This window comes from Tiliqua scincoides, chromosome 6, assembly GCF_035046505.1.
Source record: "Tiliqua scincoides isolate rTilSci1 chromosome 6, rTilSci1.hap2, whole genome shotgun sequence".
Lineage (NCBI taxonomy): Eukaryota > Metazoa > Chordata > Lepidosauria > Squamata > Scincidae > Tiliqua > Tiliqua scincoides.
The window spans coordinates 13,541,397-13,559,446 of record NC_089826.1 but is presented as its reverse complement, the minus strand read 5'-3'; the positions used below and the strand labels follow the sequence as shown (position 1 = coordinate 13,559,446).

The following is an 18,050-nucleotide window of genomic DNA, read 5'->3' as shown; positions in this document are numbered from 1 at the left end:
GCTTATGAAAACATCAATGTTTTACAGCTCGGGTGAGTCGGAGACAATAAAGATCCTTTTTAAACTGGATAGATGGGGCAGATGAAAAGACTCACTGTCAAATACTTGGTGGCTTTGAGGTATCATTTAAGGCAACAAAGCTCTTTTTTAACTGGTGTATAATAGAAGTTGCTACAATTTTTTTTACATTTGAGGTACATTAAGTTGCAGAAAATGCACGTTTTTAACGCTGCGTGTTCCTGCCACATACCTGCTGTTGTGAAAAGCAAAAAGCAAAACACACAACATGCAGCAATCCTCTTAGATTTCTTTCCTGTTCTAAAAAAATACTCTTGGGTTCTGTATTTTCCAGCATCAGGTATTGCCTTGGGTGCAGCAGCAAAGACTTCAGCCAGTTAGCAAGGCAACCCTAGGACAGACAGCACTCCTGTTAAGAGATGGAAACCAGCCTATCAAGGGGAGTGATTGAGTTGGTGGGAGTCTGTCCCAGGAGCCTGACAGCATCTGAACTCTGAATCAAAGTCAAGTCCTCGTTGATCAGCCATAAGGGTGGCCAGACATGGGAAGAGGGGAGTGGGAATGTGTCAGCTAGCGATGCCCCCCAGATTGATGTCTATGTCCCTAGCCATGTCCATCACGTATCCCTCATTCAGTAATTGTCTACAGAGGCGGGCACTGTAGGTAGGCAGAGTTTGTATGAAAACAAGTCTTGTATTTTAAAACAAACCAGTCTATTTCAGCATCAGCTTTCAGGGACTGAATCCATTTCATCAGATTCCATGTTCCCCGTGACTGGGGTCCCTGACTGGCCAGAATGACCTGCAGCAATGCGGCATCAGATACACTTTTCTGAGCTTGTTGGAGAATGAGGATGGCTTCCCTACAGAATATTGAATGAGGGACTACTACCTGGAGAATGCTGGATAAGTGCAGAGGGTGCCGGCAGAATGCATACGGCTGAGAAACATATCCTGACCTCTCTCTTTCAGACACACATACACAAAGAGTATAACTTCACATGCTTTAATAGTGTCTGATAAAGAGGATGCTGAGATAAATTCGGATCAATAATCAATTAACTAAAATATTGGGCTGGAGACAGACAATAATTTTTAAGGGTATATCTTTCAATGCCAACTTGGTATGGTTGGCAACCTTCAGTCTTGAAAGACTATGGTACAAGCCTACAGCACCTGGTATTCCCAGGTGGTCTCCCATCCAAGTACTAACCAGGCCTGACCCTGCTTAGTTTCCAAGATCAGATGAGATCAGGCACATGCAGGATAACAGTTGCTGCCAACTTATTTCAGTGTTATTCCCCCTCTGATTCTCAAATGTGAGCTGGCCCCCCATGTGTGTGTGTGTCTGAGTCTGTGTGTGTGTATGTGTGTGTGTGAGAGAGAGAGAGAGAGAGACCACTGTGACACATGATGCAATGACAGGGATAGTGGCGTCAGCTCAACTGCCAAAGAATACTCCTTCTTATGCCTCTGCTGCAGTGGCATTACTAGGGAGTGCAGGGTGATGTGGACCCCACCAGTTGAAACACACAGGGCTGGGGGGAGGTGACACCACTACTGGCCAAAATTGTTAAAATCTTGGTATTTTCGAATAATACCATCATGTTATATATCATTCAATGCATAATTTCATGCAGAATGCAATTAAAACACCTCGAAATGTCTCTATTATATCAAAGCCAAAAAGCCAGTGGGGCGGAGCAATGGTGCATCATCACCTCCACTGCCTGGGGTGATGCCCTGCCCATTGTATGGGAGGAGGTGCATCATGGGGCTGACACGCTGGCCTTCCGTACTGGGTTACACGAGCCCTAGTGACACCACTACTCTGCCTTGTTCCATCAAATGCTGGTATATTTGTAAATAAAGCAAATATTATAAAGACACCATTGGGTTCCAGTATCTCTCCTCCATGGAAAACTAACATCCAGGGAGCTCTGCCCCCCCCCCCAAATAGTATGAAATACAGTATCTACATCCACCTTTGAAGAAACTGTAGAGAACTTTTTCACCATCGCCTCTGCTCACATACTTGCCAGGCCTGTCCCTCCCCTCCACTATGCACGTCACATAATGTGGGGTGGTGGGTGCTCAACCCAAACACTTTGTGCACAGAAGCTCAGTTTCGTGCGATGGGTCCTTCTTTGCAGGAGGAAGAATCACACGAATGTACATTCTCCGTACCTACTACCGCCATCAGATTTTGTGTCCGTGGGTGATGCAGAGGTGGGGGCAGGCATCTTCTCCATCACACCAAAAGGGCTCACAGACCCAATAAAGGCACTGAACCAGGCCACAGAGCACATGGGAATAGGGTGAATAACTGCTGGTGGATTTTTCCTTCTCTCCTGAAAAATGGGAGGCTGAGATTGTTTTGACAGGCCGACTTATTTTATGAGCGTGTGTGAGCGAGCAAGCAGGAGAGAACATGCTTTTCCTACCAATGAGTCTGGGAGCACTGATGCACTCCTCTATATTTCACACAAGAGCAACAGGACATACATCACAACTAAAGGCTTCCAGCCTTGTTTTCTAGCAAGGAGCTGGACTTTGATTTGGTTAGTAGGCCAATCCAGGCCTGCCCTGAGGACATGATGAGACCAGCTGCTTTGCCCCCTTAATGCAAGGCTGCTATGCTGCCTCTCTTGAAATGGGAGTGAAAAAAAGACTAGAAGCAAGAAGGGCCTTTTTTTTTCTCATGCCATCATAATTATTATCATGATCATTATCCAATTTATGTACTAATAATAAATTATACATATGCTGTGCAGCTGTACATATGCTGAGATTTTGCAGGAGTACAGAAAAAAGCAGTCTGGTATTGGACACACGATTCAACTTCCCACAAATCTCAGCTTACAGCTTGCTTTTTCAAAAACCAAAGTTTCTAGTCCTCATGACTGCCATGAAACGTGTGCCCTATAAATGTTGTATCTCTGCATGTGTGAATGATTCAGAATGAAAGGTGCATGGTTGAGTATCTCCTGTGGAAAGGGGGAAGATTGGGCAGCACTCCAGTTACCATCTTCAGATTTTGGTAGTTGCTCTTGCTATGGCAAAGGGGGAAAAGTGTACTAAAAATACATAGACGTGGAGGCACATATTTACACAGCTGTAACACTGGCCAGCACCAGGTCAGGCTGCAGTGGAATGGCCTAGTTTGGTTACACTGCACATGCCCTATCTCGTCTGATCTCGGAAGCTAAGCAGGGTCAGGCCTGGTTAGTACTTGGATGGGAGACCGCCTGAGAATACAGGGTGCTGTAGGCTTATACCATAGTCTTTCGAGACTGAAGGTTGCCAATCAGGCAAGGAATGGTCAAGGATGGGCCAAAGCTGAGCTGAGGATGAGGGAGTCTGTGTTGCTATTCTGACGAGCTGATCAGATCACCAGGCTGACTTGAAAATTCTATAGCAGTGACTTTTTTTTCTTTTCACTGACCTCTATGGTCTTCGCCTCTTGCGATGTCACTTCCGGCTTCCAGGAGGCTCTTCTGGGTTCTGTGGCTCTGTTTTTAGAGCAACAACCCTCCATGGAGCTAGCAGATGAAGAGGCACAGACAATCCATTACTGCAGACATTAGCCCTAAAAACAGAGCCTCAGAACCTGGAAGAGTTTTCCAGCAATTTTCAACCTCCATGTTCCAAGCTCCCACAGCACAGCTGCAGAATTTTCACAGCACATTAATGTACTGTAGCAAGCTGTGGCACACCAGTTAAAAATCTCTCTTTTTTAGGGTCCTGAAGTCAGCTAATGTTAACCAGGCTAGTATTGCATCCTAGAGGGCACCCTTACTTCAGGAAGGTTTACATGGCCTGGCTTGCAGAAAGCATGGGTGGCAAGAAAGATAAAACTGCCCTCTGGGAGACTTTTAGGAACCAATCCAACTTTCCAGTGCCAATGAAGCTATGCCAACAGGGTGTATGTGCTGCATCCAGCAGTGGGGAGGCAGTCACAGCTCGCCTTCTCAAAAGAAGGGAACATTTGTTCCCTTACCTTGGGGGCCTCATTGTGGCTGAGAACAAGTGATCAGTGTGAGAACAAGGGTTAGGAAGGGTAAGAGTGGTTCTTGGGGAGGGGGCATTTCTCTGAGATGTCATGGAGGATCATGTTGAGTTGTGCGGGGGGGGGGGAGATAATACGGCATCATTCTTTCTTTGTTCATTATTATTATTATTTTTTTTTTGCTGGTTATCAGAATTAGATATTCTCCATGTACTCAGCCGCTTTGCTTACAGAGGTGCCAAAAGTCCCGAACTAATTTCCACCTGTTACGGGCATGAAGGGAGAACAAATGTTTAACCATTCTCCATTTCCATTTTCCCTTTCCTTCCTTTGACTGAAAACAAAGGGAAGTTCCATCTTTCCCCCAGATGACCTCTCCTTACATTGCTCTGCTTATTTTCTGTTGCTCTCATGCAGTATTTGTTTGCCCTCACTCCTCCCTCAGCAAAGAACTCAAGCTCCTGCTAATGACACCATGGCCCCCTCCCCCAGCCAAAACGTCCTCCTAGCTGGCGAGTGGATCACAGAGATCCCTGTGTCTGAGATGCTAAACCTTGTTGATTAAAGCCATATTGGTATGAATAAGAGAATTCACTTAGAGCCCAATCCTATGCAGGTCTAGGCTACAATGTTATTCACACTTACCTGGGACTAGGCCCTATTTGCTTAGCATTTGCAGGGGGACTTTGCAATCGGGGTGGTGGTATGGGGGCTTTTTAAACTCACCACAGTTCTAATCTAGATCAAGAGCCCCCTCCTCCAGGAGGGAAGGTCTCATTGAAAACAAGAGGAATTTATCTCTTTGCACAACTAGCAGGGACTGGTAGCATAGTGGACGTTAAGCCCCCATCCCTCACACCACAGTCAGACCCATCAGGATTGGAGGAGCCAATAACCTGCAATTTTCATTTCACACACACACACACACACACACACACACACACACACACACACACAGAGAGAGAGAGAGAGAGAGAGAGAGAGAGAGAGAGAGAGAGAGAGAGCGCACCAAATGAAGTGATTAAGATAACTCACCTCTAGTTTGCTTCCTTAATGCAAATATTTGTCTGGCTCTAGCCCATTCTTTATCAATAAATATTTGAACACAACAGACTTGTTCACATTCTCTCTCTCTTTTTTTTTTTTTTTACATCACAAGACAATCCCCTATATTTCAGTGAATGACAGTCATCATCGCTGGAAATGGAATGTCTCCTTTGGTCAGTGATGCTGAACTAGTGTAATTAAATCCCAAGGACCTTCCACCAACTCCTGGAATTTATTTCATACCTGCAAGGTCATTCTAATGAAATTCATTGGCTTTTTGTCAGATTGGGTTGCTTGCAGTGCTCCCGCACATGCACAACTGTTGTGTCCAAACCGCTGTCCAATCCTCTGGTTTTGGATTTTTTTTTTTTTGCAATTATTATTCACACACACACACACACACACACACACACACACACACACACACACACACACACACACACACACTTCAGTACCTTTATTGGCATATTAAAAGTTTGCAATTATTATTTCAAACAGGAATGGAGCTGAGTGTCGTATAACAACCATTCTCTCAGTTCCTGCAAGCTGTTTGCAGGACCCCACAACCAGGTGAAGGATTTGGCACTGGAAAGCACTGGGGAAAAAATGCTTGCCATTGTTAGCTGAAAGCCAAATTCTGTGCATAGTGGTGCGTGTGCACATCTGGCTCATAACAGGCCAAATGCCATCATGTGCAGGTTTCTAACAGGCTGCCATGTGTGCAGATGGTTGCATGAAGAAGGTCCGAGGCAAAAAGAAAAGCATCAATATTGCCACAATACAGGATTGGGATTTTTCCTGGAGTTGGTCAGCCATAGTATTGAGCTGGCTATGGTGTGCCAAAGGACCTGGCATCAGTCCATGTCATGCTCAGGAATCTACCAGGGCCCAAGGAGGTCACTGCTGGTGTGTGTTCTGGCATCCCTAAGGAGGACTGGGCAAGCCAGTGGCAGCAGCTGCACTGGCAGATTCCTTTTCTCCCAGAGACAGCAGCCTTATAGGCAGCTGATGCCACCATGTCCTCCATACATGTCCCATGTAGCACCATGTGCCCTCAGATTCCATGTGCTTCCACACACTGTAGGGGGGAAACAGGCTAGCAACAGGCTAGATTGCTGTTGTTATTGGCCTCCCATCATTTCTGGGAGAACATAAACCCCTGGTTGCTGCTGCACTCACTCCAGGCTGTGGGAAGGGGCCCATCAAGATAGGAGAGGGCCACTGCAGAGCTTCTTACCAAGGCCTTCCTTCTGCTGGATTGCCTCTGCGGTTTTGAACCCCATTTCCTTTCTACAGCGTTAGCATGTGTCTTTGTCCTTTGTTGCCAAGGCAATCTGAAAACCTCTCCTACTGTCAAGATCCTGATCCTGAAATGACAAAGTAGTACCAAGCACTGCATTAGAAAGAGGGCTGTCAAAGCTCTGTGCTTCACCTTCATTTTCATGAAACCGAAAGGCGAGGTTAAGTTTTAAGCAAAAATACAACGCAAATTGTAAATGTGATGCTGGAACAAACAATTCCGAACCTTGACTAACAAAAGTGGCAAGAAGTTTGGAAAAAAAATGCTTATTCACTACATTGCACTATATCACAGTAACTCTGAAAGAGAATCATCAGGGATATAAGCAGCATAGATAATGAGAGTGAGGATAAACAGTACGGGATACATTTACTGTAGCCCAGATGAGACAAGGCCATGAAAGCCACTTATGCTAACAGACCAAATGTTTAATGAAGCAAATGTTATGCCATGCTATGAGTGTTTATAGCCATTTATGCTAAAACTAATCATTTATTCAAATGTTAATGAACCAAATGTTTATGGATGTTTATAAATTAGTTTAAAACAAAATGTTATGTTTATATGTTTAGCATTTCACAAACAAATATTAAGAAATAAGAAAAGTGTTTATATAGCAATACTTATATGTACCGTCAAAGTTTAGGGGTCCACATCAGACCCCTTTGACATCCGAAGCGGAGTGAAGCAGGGCTGTGTTCTTGCACCAACCTTGTTTGGGATTTTCTTCGCTGTCCTGCTGAAGCAGGCCTTTGGAACTGCAACAGAAGGCATCTATCTCCAGACCAGATCAGATGGAAAGCTCTTCAACCTCTCCAGAGAGCAAAGTCCAAAGTCCAGCAGAAATGTCTGCGTGACTTCCTCTTTGCCGACGATGCAGCTATCACTACCCACTCTGCCAAAGATCTCCAGCAGCTCATGGATCGTTTTAGCAAGGCCTGCCAAGATTTTGGACTGACAATCAGCCTGAAGAAAACACAGGTCATGGTTCAGGATGTGGACTCACCTCCCTGCATTACATTCTCTGAGCATGAACTGGAGGTTGTCCATGACTTTGTATTTGTGTATTATATACACAAAGTTAGTATGTTTCCATGTCGATAGTTTTTAATGCCTTCATAATTATAGAGATTGTTTTTTAAAATGTAATCAACATATAAAAAGGCATAGTAATGAATTTTAGCTGTCAGAGTAGTTTGATTAAAGCCTGAATACACAGAATAGTAAAAGCAATTGAAATTTGACCATTAAGGCTGCTCAAGCCATGTAATTCAAAATGCAACCTTAGCAAGAAATTAATTAGAGGGTCTGCCTCACGGACAGCTCATAGACCTGGAATGTGAGAAAAACAACATCTCACAGATAAGACTTCTCTGTAAGACTTCAAAGGACTTAAGGCCCCACCTGTCACTTTAATTGGAACTAGAGAAATATACTACTTAAAGTGAGATTAGAGAACTAGGGGGAGGCAGGAAGCAGGATGCCCTGCACCAATTAATTAGGAAAGCCGATATCTGTTGGCACCAAGAACATAAAATTAAGGGTTATACACAGGTTAGAAGCAGTTTTAATGAGAAGACAATTTATCTTGTTTGACAGACAGAGATAGAGTATTCTAAGATACAGACACTGCAGAGAGAACTGGACAGGAACAAGATAATATGAAAGCCCCTAATTAGCAAACATTCCTGAGAACCTCTGTCAGAGCTAAACGCTGGCAGGGGAGGCTAGATTTAATTGAAATAAAGAGAAAGGTTTCTTAAAAAATCCTTATTTACAATAAGAATTTAGTTTGTCCTGTACTAAATAAATGAATTGAATGAATGAATAAACCTTTATTAGGCATAGATAGAGAAATCATAAAAGCAAACATAATTAGTCCTAATCCCGTTTATCAGAAACGGAGTTAATAATAATATATAATAATATAATATACAGTATTTATATACCGCCTTTCTTGGTCTTTTATTCAAGACTTTATTCAAGGCGGTTTACACAGGCAGGCTTATTAAATCCACGCAGGGATTTTTACAAATTGAAAGAAGGTTCTCTTTTTCAAGAACCACCACATTCAAGGTGTTACACTCCGATCTGGTTTAACATTCTGGCCTCCATCCTCCCACGCTCCGAGCAGATGGAATAGCTCAGCTGCAGCTTGCCAGCTGCTTCAAGGTCGCATGGTGCCGGTGGCCTCGAACTGGCAACCTTGTGGTTGTTAATCTTCAGGCAAATGGAGGCTCTACCCTCTAGACCAGACCTCCTGCCCTTAGTTAAGACACTAAATTATTAATAAAACATTTACAGTTCAACATAAAATATCAATATTTTTGACAAATTACATTAAGAAGGCTTAGAAATCACCAAAAGTAAAAAATTTAGAAATTCCCTCTAGCACATCTGGTGAGCAGTCATTTAGGAGACACTTCAGTTTTGCCTCATCCGAAAGCCCATTCATTTTGCCGAGAAGTGGAGTCATGTAAGTGTGGCGGGATCTAGTGTGCCGAGGACAATAAAAAAGAATGTGTATGATTGATTCAACATTTCCCAAATTACAAGGGCAGAGGCATTCTTTATATGGTATTTGCCTATATCTGCCTTCTGTGACCTTGGATGGAAACACATTGAATCTTGCCAAGGAGATTGCACGACGTTCAGAAGCGTTGATCAGAATACTCAGATAAGGAGCCATTTGCCCATACTTTAGTGGGATAGAGAAATTAAGAGGGGAGCAAATTCTAGAAGCAAGTTCAAAGACGTTTTGTGCCTCAATGTCTAGCATTCTTTGCTTTACCCTTTGATAAACTCCAGGGAATGGATAGAAACTTAAAAAATCCAATGAAAAACCAATTGATTCGATTTTTGATTTAATTTGCCTATACCATTTAGAAGAACCAGACTCAGATAGCATTCTGGATAGGAGACTGCCTGGTTTCACGTTATAATGTAATTGGAGCCAATAGCGTATGGTTAAAAGCCATGCTCTTGATACTAAGAGCGATTGTCCGGTCTCCAAACATAATGCAGAGTATGGTACAGATTTAGGTAAACCCAGGATAGCCCTCAAAAATTTTGCTTGGATACTCTCAAGGGTGTGATTTATAGCGCTAATCCAGATAGGGCACCCATACAGGAGCTGTACCGATACCTTGGCATTAAATACCTTGAGAGCAGCTGGTATATAACGATTGCCCTGACTAAAAAAGAATCGATTGGTGCTCTGCAAGGTGACACGGGCCAAGTTGGTAACCAATTTTTGATGAGTACCCCAGCAAAGATTGTAGTGGAAGTGAATTCCAAGATATTTAAAGCTTTTGACCTGTTCCAGTTTCTCCCCTCCAACAGACCAAGTGCCTGGGCTCCATGATTTTGAAAAGACCATAACTTTGGTTTTCTGAGAGTTCAGTTCAGGTTTGTTACATTTCAGATAGTCAGAAGTTATATTTAAAAGTCGCTTAATAAATGAAATTACACCACCATACAGATCACATAAAGAGAATTAACAGAGGAAAGACCAAAAGGCTTGGTTTAACCAGTGATTGATGAAACCAGACAGAAAGGACACCAGTTCTGTAATAAATGAGTAAACAGTGGTTATTGGAAACAGTGTTTTCTACTATATTTGGAGTCTGTAACTTGAAACTAACCAATCCTGAGAAAGCCTCCATTTCTGGTGTAACACATCAGCCAATGAAATGTAAGACTCCTCAAACAAAGGAGCCAAAAATGAATATAAGGGAGAGGCACACACTGAAAAATTGCTTTTCTCTGAGAGCTCTGAGAGCTCTCACATGGCTCTCATTGCTAGGAATGCCAATGGTCTGTCTCAGTATAAGGTAGCTTCCTATGGAACACCGGCCTGGGGAACAGACATCAGCAGCTCCCAGAAGCTTCATCAGACACCACTGCTTCTTTATAAAATTAGCGCTACGTACAGTGGGCCCTTGGTATCCACGGAGGATCCAGGACCCACTGTGGATACTAAATTCTGTGGATAATGAAATCCATAAGGGGCCCATATGGCACCACAGTTACTGACTAGGGGTCACACTCATAAGAACATAAGAACAGTCCCACTGGATCAGGCCATAGGCCCATCTAGTCCAGCTTCCTGTATCTCACAGCGACCCACCGAATGCCCCAGGGAGCACACCAGATAACAAGAGACCTCATCCTGGTGCCCTCCCTTGCATCTGGCATTCTTTGGGGCTCCTCTGCCCTTCGTCCCACTGTCCCGCTCAAGGAGAGGCAGATTAGACAGGGAAGGGGCTTTCTTTCCTTCCAGGACGTCAGCGCAAACTCCCCCCCACCCCGTGATAAAAAACTTTGTACCCCCTGATAAAATTCCTCCCAGAGGCCCTGTGTGAATCTACCTAATGATTGTATCATCCAGCCCATATCTGATCAACTTGCTGGTTAGGAAGTCACTTTGATCCTGGCCTCTCTGCACCTCTGAATACCTCCCCGATGCAACCAGAAGCTACTTTCAGTCACATCCAGGAAGTATTCTGAGGATTGCCAACTGCAGCCTCAGCATCTGTGGATATTTAAATCCACAGATAAGGAGAGGCCCACTGTATATTACAGTCTGAAGGCATTCTGGGGTTTCTGTTCCTGGAACTCCCAGATGCCGAAAACTGGAAATAATGAAATCCCCAGTGGGGGTTGGCATTCTCTGGGCTGTGTTCTAAAGCCCAGGGAGGCCACTCACAGCCTTCCCGAGCCTCAGGAGGCTTCTGAAGGCCATAGAAAGACCTTAGAAGCACACTTCTGGTTTTTTTAAAAAACGAGAAGCATGCTTCTAAAGTCTTTGGGGGGCTCTGAAGCTTGGAGAGGCCATGTGCAGCCTCTCCAGGTCTCAGATCACCTCCCAGGCGCAACCAGAAAATACTTCCAGTCTCATCCAGGAGTACAGGTCAGCCTCCAGGACCTGCAGTGGGTCAGATCCATGGGTCTCGAATTGGCTGATAAGGAGGCAAGACCTGTATATAATAGTTTTCTCAGTGTATAATACTGAGTTGGCCACCTTGGAGGTCCTTAATCAAGCCAGGGGAAGGAATAAAAATCTTTTGAAACCAACAAATGAATTCTGTACCTTGGATCACAGCTCTTGATAGCTCCCACGTTTTTGGTGCTAGTTTCGCACATTCTACTGCATGAGCATCAAAGCAAAAAGGATGTTTTGTTCGAAAGGCCATTTAAAGCATGTCCTACATATATTCCAAGAGATTGTAGCAAGAACATGAAATGAAATGAGCATATTTTAGGAAAGGGAATTATATGATTGTGTTTTCAGAACATACTGTTCTCAGTACAACATTCATGACCGTCTCTTTCAAATTGTTATCTTGCATTTGCTTGGAACACAACGCAACTAAATGAGCTGCACCAGTTTGCTAAGAGAGATATAAGATGTAGCTCCAAGTGTGGTCTTTTTTATGTGTGGGGAAATTGCCCATGATTTAGAATATTTAGATAGCAATTTTGCTTTAAGATGTGATATTTTCTTGGTTGTTGTGTGGCTGAAAAGCAGAAATGTAGCTTAGCCATAATCCAGTAAAAATGGGCAAAAATGGTTGGCAACCTTCAGTCTCGAAAGACTATGGTATAAGCCTATAGCAGCTGGTATTCCCAGGTGGTCTCCCATACAAGTACTAACAAGGCCTGACCCTGCTTAGCTTCCGAGATCAGACAAGATCAGGCACATGCAGGGTAAATACGTAAGTTATTTGAACACTGACACAAACACATTGACCTAATCTCATAAGCTTCCACCCCCCTCCCACTAATGGCTTTTTAAAATTAAATCTTATACTGGTCCCAAAAGGCTAGAAGTGTCCCTGAGAGACCAGAAGGCAAAATTTAATTGCAAAGTAAGGGGGCTGTAGCATCCAAACGTAACATCCGAAGGTCCTACCCAAGATTTGCTTTCAGTCACTGTACTGATGATGTAGCTGGATCAAAGATGTGCTGCGCAAAACCATCATGTCCACACCCTTGTCCCACCAGTTGTGAGTGTTGCAATGCCTGCCCCAAACATTTTGGTGTGCGAAAATCCAGATGGTCCCTCCACCCTGGTAATAACATTCCAATAATAAATTGACCTTGCTGCCTTTTAACATTCATTCATTCCAGGTGACCACCCCAAGTTGCTCAATGGTAGGGCCAGCCCTGAGATATGGAAGCTCTTTGCTGAAAGGGAGCTCCAGATTGAAGCAGGGCCTTTCTGTTTTTTTCCCCCAAAGCTAGGAGTGATCTCCCCAATGAGATGACAAACTAAGGGCCCAATTCTATCCAACACAGGAGCAGTGGCAGTGGCACCACACAGCTACTGCTGGATCCTGTGCTGGATCCAAGCAGGCTGGAGGTCTCCTTGAGGGAGGGGGACATTCTTTCATTTACCCCAGAACACCCCCGTCTGCTCAGTGGGGCTCCTGGAGTCCTTTTAACATTTGCAAGTCCTTTGCAAGACTCCTTCACCAGCTATTTCTGGCGCAGGTTTGAGAAGCCCCATGTTGGGCTTGCAAGGCAGATATGGGGATAGGATTTGGCGTAGGAGGCCTCAACCAGTCCCACCTCCCACCCAGACCTGTCCTTCCCCCTGTTCTGCCCTCCCTCCACCCAGGAAATCCTCCCCCACACCCTCCCCAGGCTCCTGCACCACTTAGCACTTACCTGTGCTCCAGTGGCAGTCCGCTGGTAAGGTAATTGGGGTCCCGCTGTGATTTCCCCGCCATCGCCACTTGCTCTCTGGGTGGTTGCAGCACCAGCGCTAGGGCAGCAGAGGATCAGGTTGAATATAATATAACCTAAAAATTGTCACTAAAACAGCCATCAAAACAATAACAGAGAACATGTTTTTGGGGAAGTGAAGGTTAGTAAAGGAAGAGTTCAGACTGGGTTCCAGGTAGCAAAGAACAGGAAGGAAAACAGAGGGCACCCCTGGAGCAGAAAAATACCTCATCATATCTGATTGCTCTTCTCATCAACGCCCTGTTTTGCTGTTCATGCTGGGGAATTCACCCTGCTGAGACCAGACAAAAATGAAATAAGGATGCCAAGGCTGTGATGGCAATTGACATTGTATGACAACTTGCTGTCAAGGTGGATCTGCAAGCACTGAACAGATCCTCCTGTTTGTTGCAAAATGTGGTCCCAATTCTTTTTCTCTCTTTTTGTTTGTGGCTTTCATGTTCTTAGCACTTAGTAATGAGTTAAGAGGTGAGTAATGAGTTAAGACAGGGGTGTCCAAACATTTTGGCAGGAGGGCCACATCATCTCTCTGACACTGTGTCAGGGGCCAGGAAAAAAAAAAAAGAATTGATTTACCATTAAAAATTTGAATAAATTTACATAAATGAATATATTAGAGATGGAACTTATATGAATGAATGAAGGTCTTGCAATAGCTCGAAGCCTATAAAAGGCTTTGCGCAAAGCAAGGCCAGCCTTTCCTTCGCTGCCACTGCTGCATCACAGACGTGAAACAGCAAGTAGTGGAGGGAGCCCTCATCCCACAGCTCAGTTGAGAGGTCAAACAGTTGTCCTCTTGCTGAGAACAGTTGCGTCTGGCAAGCACAGGCTTCAGCAAGTCTCTGGAGGGCCAGAGTTTCATTGGAGACTGGGGGCTCCCCGAGGGCCTAATTGGGAGCCCCCGAGGGCCGCAAGTGGCCCCCGGGCCGGGGTTTGGGCACCCCTGAGTTAAGAGATGACTAATGACTAGTAGTTGCCTTGCACCTGAGAGGTTAGTGTTCAGCAGGTTTCCATTTAGCTTCGATGGGGGTTAGACAATAGACACCAGTCCTACACTTCATTGACGCCTTTTCTCAGAATCCTTTATTGAAAGGGTCCAGAAAGGAAAGGCGCGTAATTCGTCTGTGAAACTCCTTGCCACAAGAAGTAGTGACGGCATCTTGCTTAGATGCCTTTAAAAGGAGATTGGACAAATTTCTGGAGGAAAAGTTCATCACGGGTTACAAGTCATGGTAGGTATTTGCAAAGTAGAGGTAGTCTGCCTCTGATTGCAGGTGCAGGGGAGGGCACCAGGACGCAGGTTGTGTCTGTTGTCTAGTGTGTTCCCTGAAGCATTTGGAGGGCCGCTGTGAGATACAGGAAGCTGGACTAGATGGGCCTTTGGCCCGATCCAGGGGAGCTCTTCTTTATGAAAGGCTAATGCTGGTGACAGTCATCTTTGCCTGAACATGAGGCCAAACATGCTAGCACATGAGGAATTCACATTTGATATGTGTTGGGAGAACAACAGAGATGAACAAACTCTCCTTCACCTCACATGAACGCATTTATGAACCTATTTCTTCCTCTAAAACATTGTGAAGAAATCAGTTCAGCTTCTAAGCCATCTCCCAACCCTTCCAAATTCATGTTTTACTTATCCCTCCAGCAGTGGGTGGGTAGCAAGCAGCGAGTGGGGAATGGGGAAGTGGCACATTGCATACCCAAAAAAGCATCCTCACACTGCGTACCAGGACAGCTGGGATGAAGGAGGAAGGAAGGTGTGCTATATATATTCGATCCATTCATATATGCTGTCTTTCTGGTTGCTGAAGAGAAAGTTTGGAATGTATCCCAAAGATCACTTAGTCATGCCCCTCCATTCAACATCATCCGTTTAATTGATCTAACCAGGCAATACATTCCATGATCATTATACAGGTCCAGCCTATTTATACTCGGATTTTTTATACACAGATTTGACTCAACACAAAAGGCCCCTGCAAATGAGAAGGAATGCGCTGATCCCTGGAGAAGGGGAAAAGTGCATCCCTTTAAAATCAGTTTAAAAAACTGAACAGTCCTTTAACAATAGCCTCGTTAATGAATGAGGGGGGGGCAGCTGGCTGACAATCCATCAATCCTTCTCTCTCCAGGCAACCCCTCCCTTCCCCCTGAGCACGTAAAAGAAAGGTGATCACTTTGCATTGGTGAAGGGAGGGGCTGAGTGAAGCGCCTGGAGGGCTTGGAGGACGACTGATTGATGGATTGTCTTCTTAATGACTCTCATCTTACATCGCAAAGGTCAGCAAGGCTGTTTTTAAATCACCGGAGCAAAGAAACTTTGTTTTTTAAATTGATTTGCTATTTTGTGTTTTTTTGCCATCCACCTGATTGTTTGGAATGGAACCCACGCGAATAATGAGGCTCAACCTGTATGTGGCAAGTTTCTTGTACACTTGTTCCCAGCCCATGGTCCATGACCATGAGAAGTGGTCTGCAAGGTCTCAGGGGGGAAAGAAATCACTTTGATCACTTCCAGTGAGTGAGTTATCCTGCATGGACCAGCAGAGAGGGCGGAGAGCAGATTGCCCGTAGATAGCACTGAAGTAACCTCTACAGCTGGGTGGTCCATTCTCCACCCTCTCTGGTAGTATGTGGGGGAGTACTTGTTCAGGAGACACTTCTTCATGGACCATCAGGCAACAGACTATCCCCAACTACAGCTGGCAACGAAAGCAGCAACTAACAAATCTTCTCTAAAAATAATACAAATAAATCTCCAATAAATCTGTCATTATTACAAAGTTAATTATATATTTTTCTTGTGCATGGGGGTTCAGTGGCGTCACTAGGGTTCGTGTCACCCAGTGCTGGATGCCAGCACGTCACCCCCTCATGCAGTGGGCAGGGCAACACCCCAGGTTTACTTGCGAATAAACACGACCTTCTAGCTTAGTTTCGCTTTCCATAGGGCTCAATACATTAATCTGCATGGAGGGAGGGACTTCCTTCTCAGGTGTTTTTGGGTGCTGCATTCATTGGATCAGGACCATTCTGGTGTCGTTGGATTCCTCTCAGCCTGCCCTTTCTGGCAGACTAGGGCAAGTTTGCCTACTTGTGAGTAAACGTGCAATACGGCTCACTTCCACTTTCCATAGAGATCCATGCATTTTTTGTTCTCCAGTTTTTTGGCCATAACGTTTGCTAGAAATGAGATATTTCACTCTGGTTTTTTGCATTGCATTCCACTCAAAATTCCACATCCAACGGTATATAATATGATGGGATTACTCCTAACCACCGCGATCTTAGCTTGTCAACCCCCAAGTGCGCATCACACACACACACACCCCCCGTGTGCGGCACCCGGTGCGGACCGCACCCCTTGCACCCCCCTAGTGATGCCACTGTGGTGGTTGCATGTGGTCCACGACAATTCCAATTTTTGCCTCAGTGATCTGAGGACTCCTAAAGGTTGGGAACCACTGCTCTTAGCAGGAGACTGGCCGATGACACAGATACACATAAACAGGAAGTCAATAATTCTTCTGTTTTCCTTTTGCTCTGCAGGTGTCTGCATTTGTGCAGGAATTGGCCCTGACATGCTTTTCTTTCCTTCTGCTGTCTGTTTTACAAAGCACACATAAATTCCAATCAGTGCTACAAACAGATTCAAATAACCACTAGCTTTTGTCTTTGCAAAAGGAGAAAGCCATTACTTCTTTGTCCCAATATAGGGCATCCTGTGACCTTTTTGCACAACCTACTCATCTTATTCTGCATTGAGCTTCCTGAACTAATGTTATAAGACTGTAACATTTGGCAAACTGAATTTGCACCATTGTCTCTACAAGGAAAAACTCTCTCTCTCTCTCCTTGCTTCTTCTCCATCCCCTTTTTATTTGTCTAATGTAAAACCAGACGAAGCTCAAAAGCATGCTGCTTTTTTTAGATTTTAATCTTTTTGGATCATCCTAATACAGGTTTTGTTCTACTGCTACATGCAGATGTTCATAGTTGCTATTTGAATGTATGACAACTGAGCGTACACATTGTCAATGCCTTCCCCAGAGAATCCTGGGAACTGTAGTTTGCTGAGGGCGTTTAGCAAGGGTGTAGCTGAAGGAAAGCAGAACGCTGTAATTTCTCCTACTGCAGAAATAATAATGTCATCAGCAAGGGTGCTCACGTGCTGCCTTTTAAATCTTTTTCTAAAGCATCTTAGATTAGAAGCATACTGAAAAACCTGCCTAGGGGTGTAAATTTGTAGGCCAGTGTTTTTCAAACTGTGGGTCAGGACCCACTGGGTGGGTTGCAAGCCAATTTCAGGTGGGTCCTCAATCATTTCAGTATGTTATTTTTAATGTATATTAGACTTGATGCTACCATGGTATGTGACTGCATCTGGGGAAATGCTACAGCTCTGTACTTTTAACAGGCTACTATGTATATGCTTTTAACAATGCTAGTAAATGGAACTGACTCCTGGGTAAGATTGCAGACTAGGATTGTTAAAAATTTCCCTGCTTGATAATGTCACTTCCAGTTATGAGATCACTTCTGGCAGCTCCTGACATATTCTCATTCTAAAAAAGTGGGTCCCAGTGCTAAACATCTGAGAACCACTGTTGTAGTCTTTCCCAGGGACTTCCTAAGCTACAGCATATAGCTCACTTTGCATTAATAATCTAGTTCCATGCAGATATACCTGGGACTAAGCCCTATTGCATATAGACGTACTTGTGAGTAAACATCCACTGTATAGGCTAGCACCCTAATGTGCCTTTAAAATTTATTTCAATAAACAAAATTTATTTGTTTGTGATCCCATTTTTCAATTTGTATGCTTTTATTTTAAAATTATTGCAACCTGCTCCAAGAATCTGGGATGAAATGAGCCGGATCCTTAGATGAAATATAATAGATGTCAAGGTAGGAATAAGTG

The 18,050-nt window shown here is 44.2% G+C and overlaps 1 pseudogene; it reads right to left on the bottom strand.

Moving 5' to 3' along the window:
* Positions 1–1,181: 1,181 nt before the first annotated feature.
* Positions 1,182–1,301, bottom strand: LOC136656290 (5S ribosomal RNA; annotated as a pseudogene).
* Between the last annotated feature and the right edge of the window lie 16,749 nt (positions 1,302–18,050).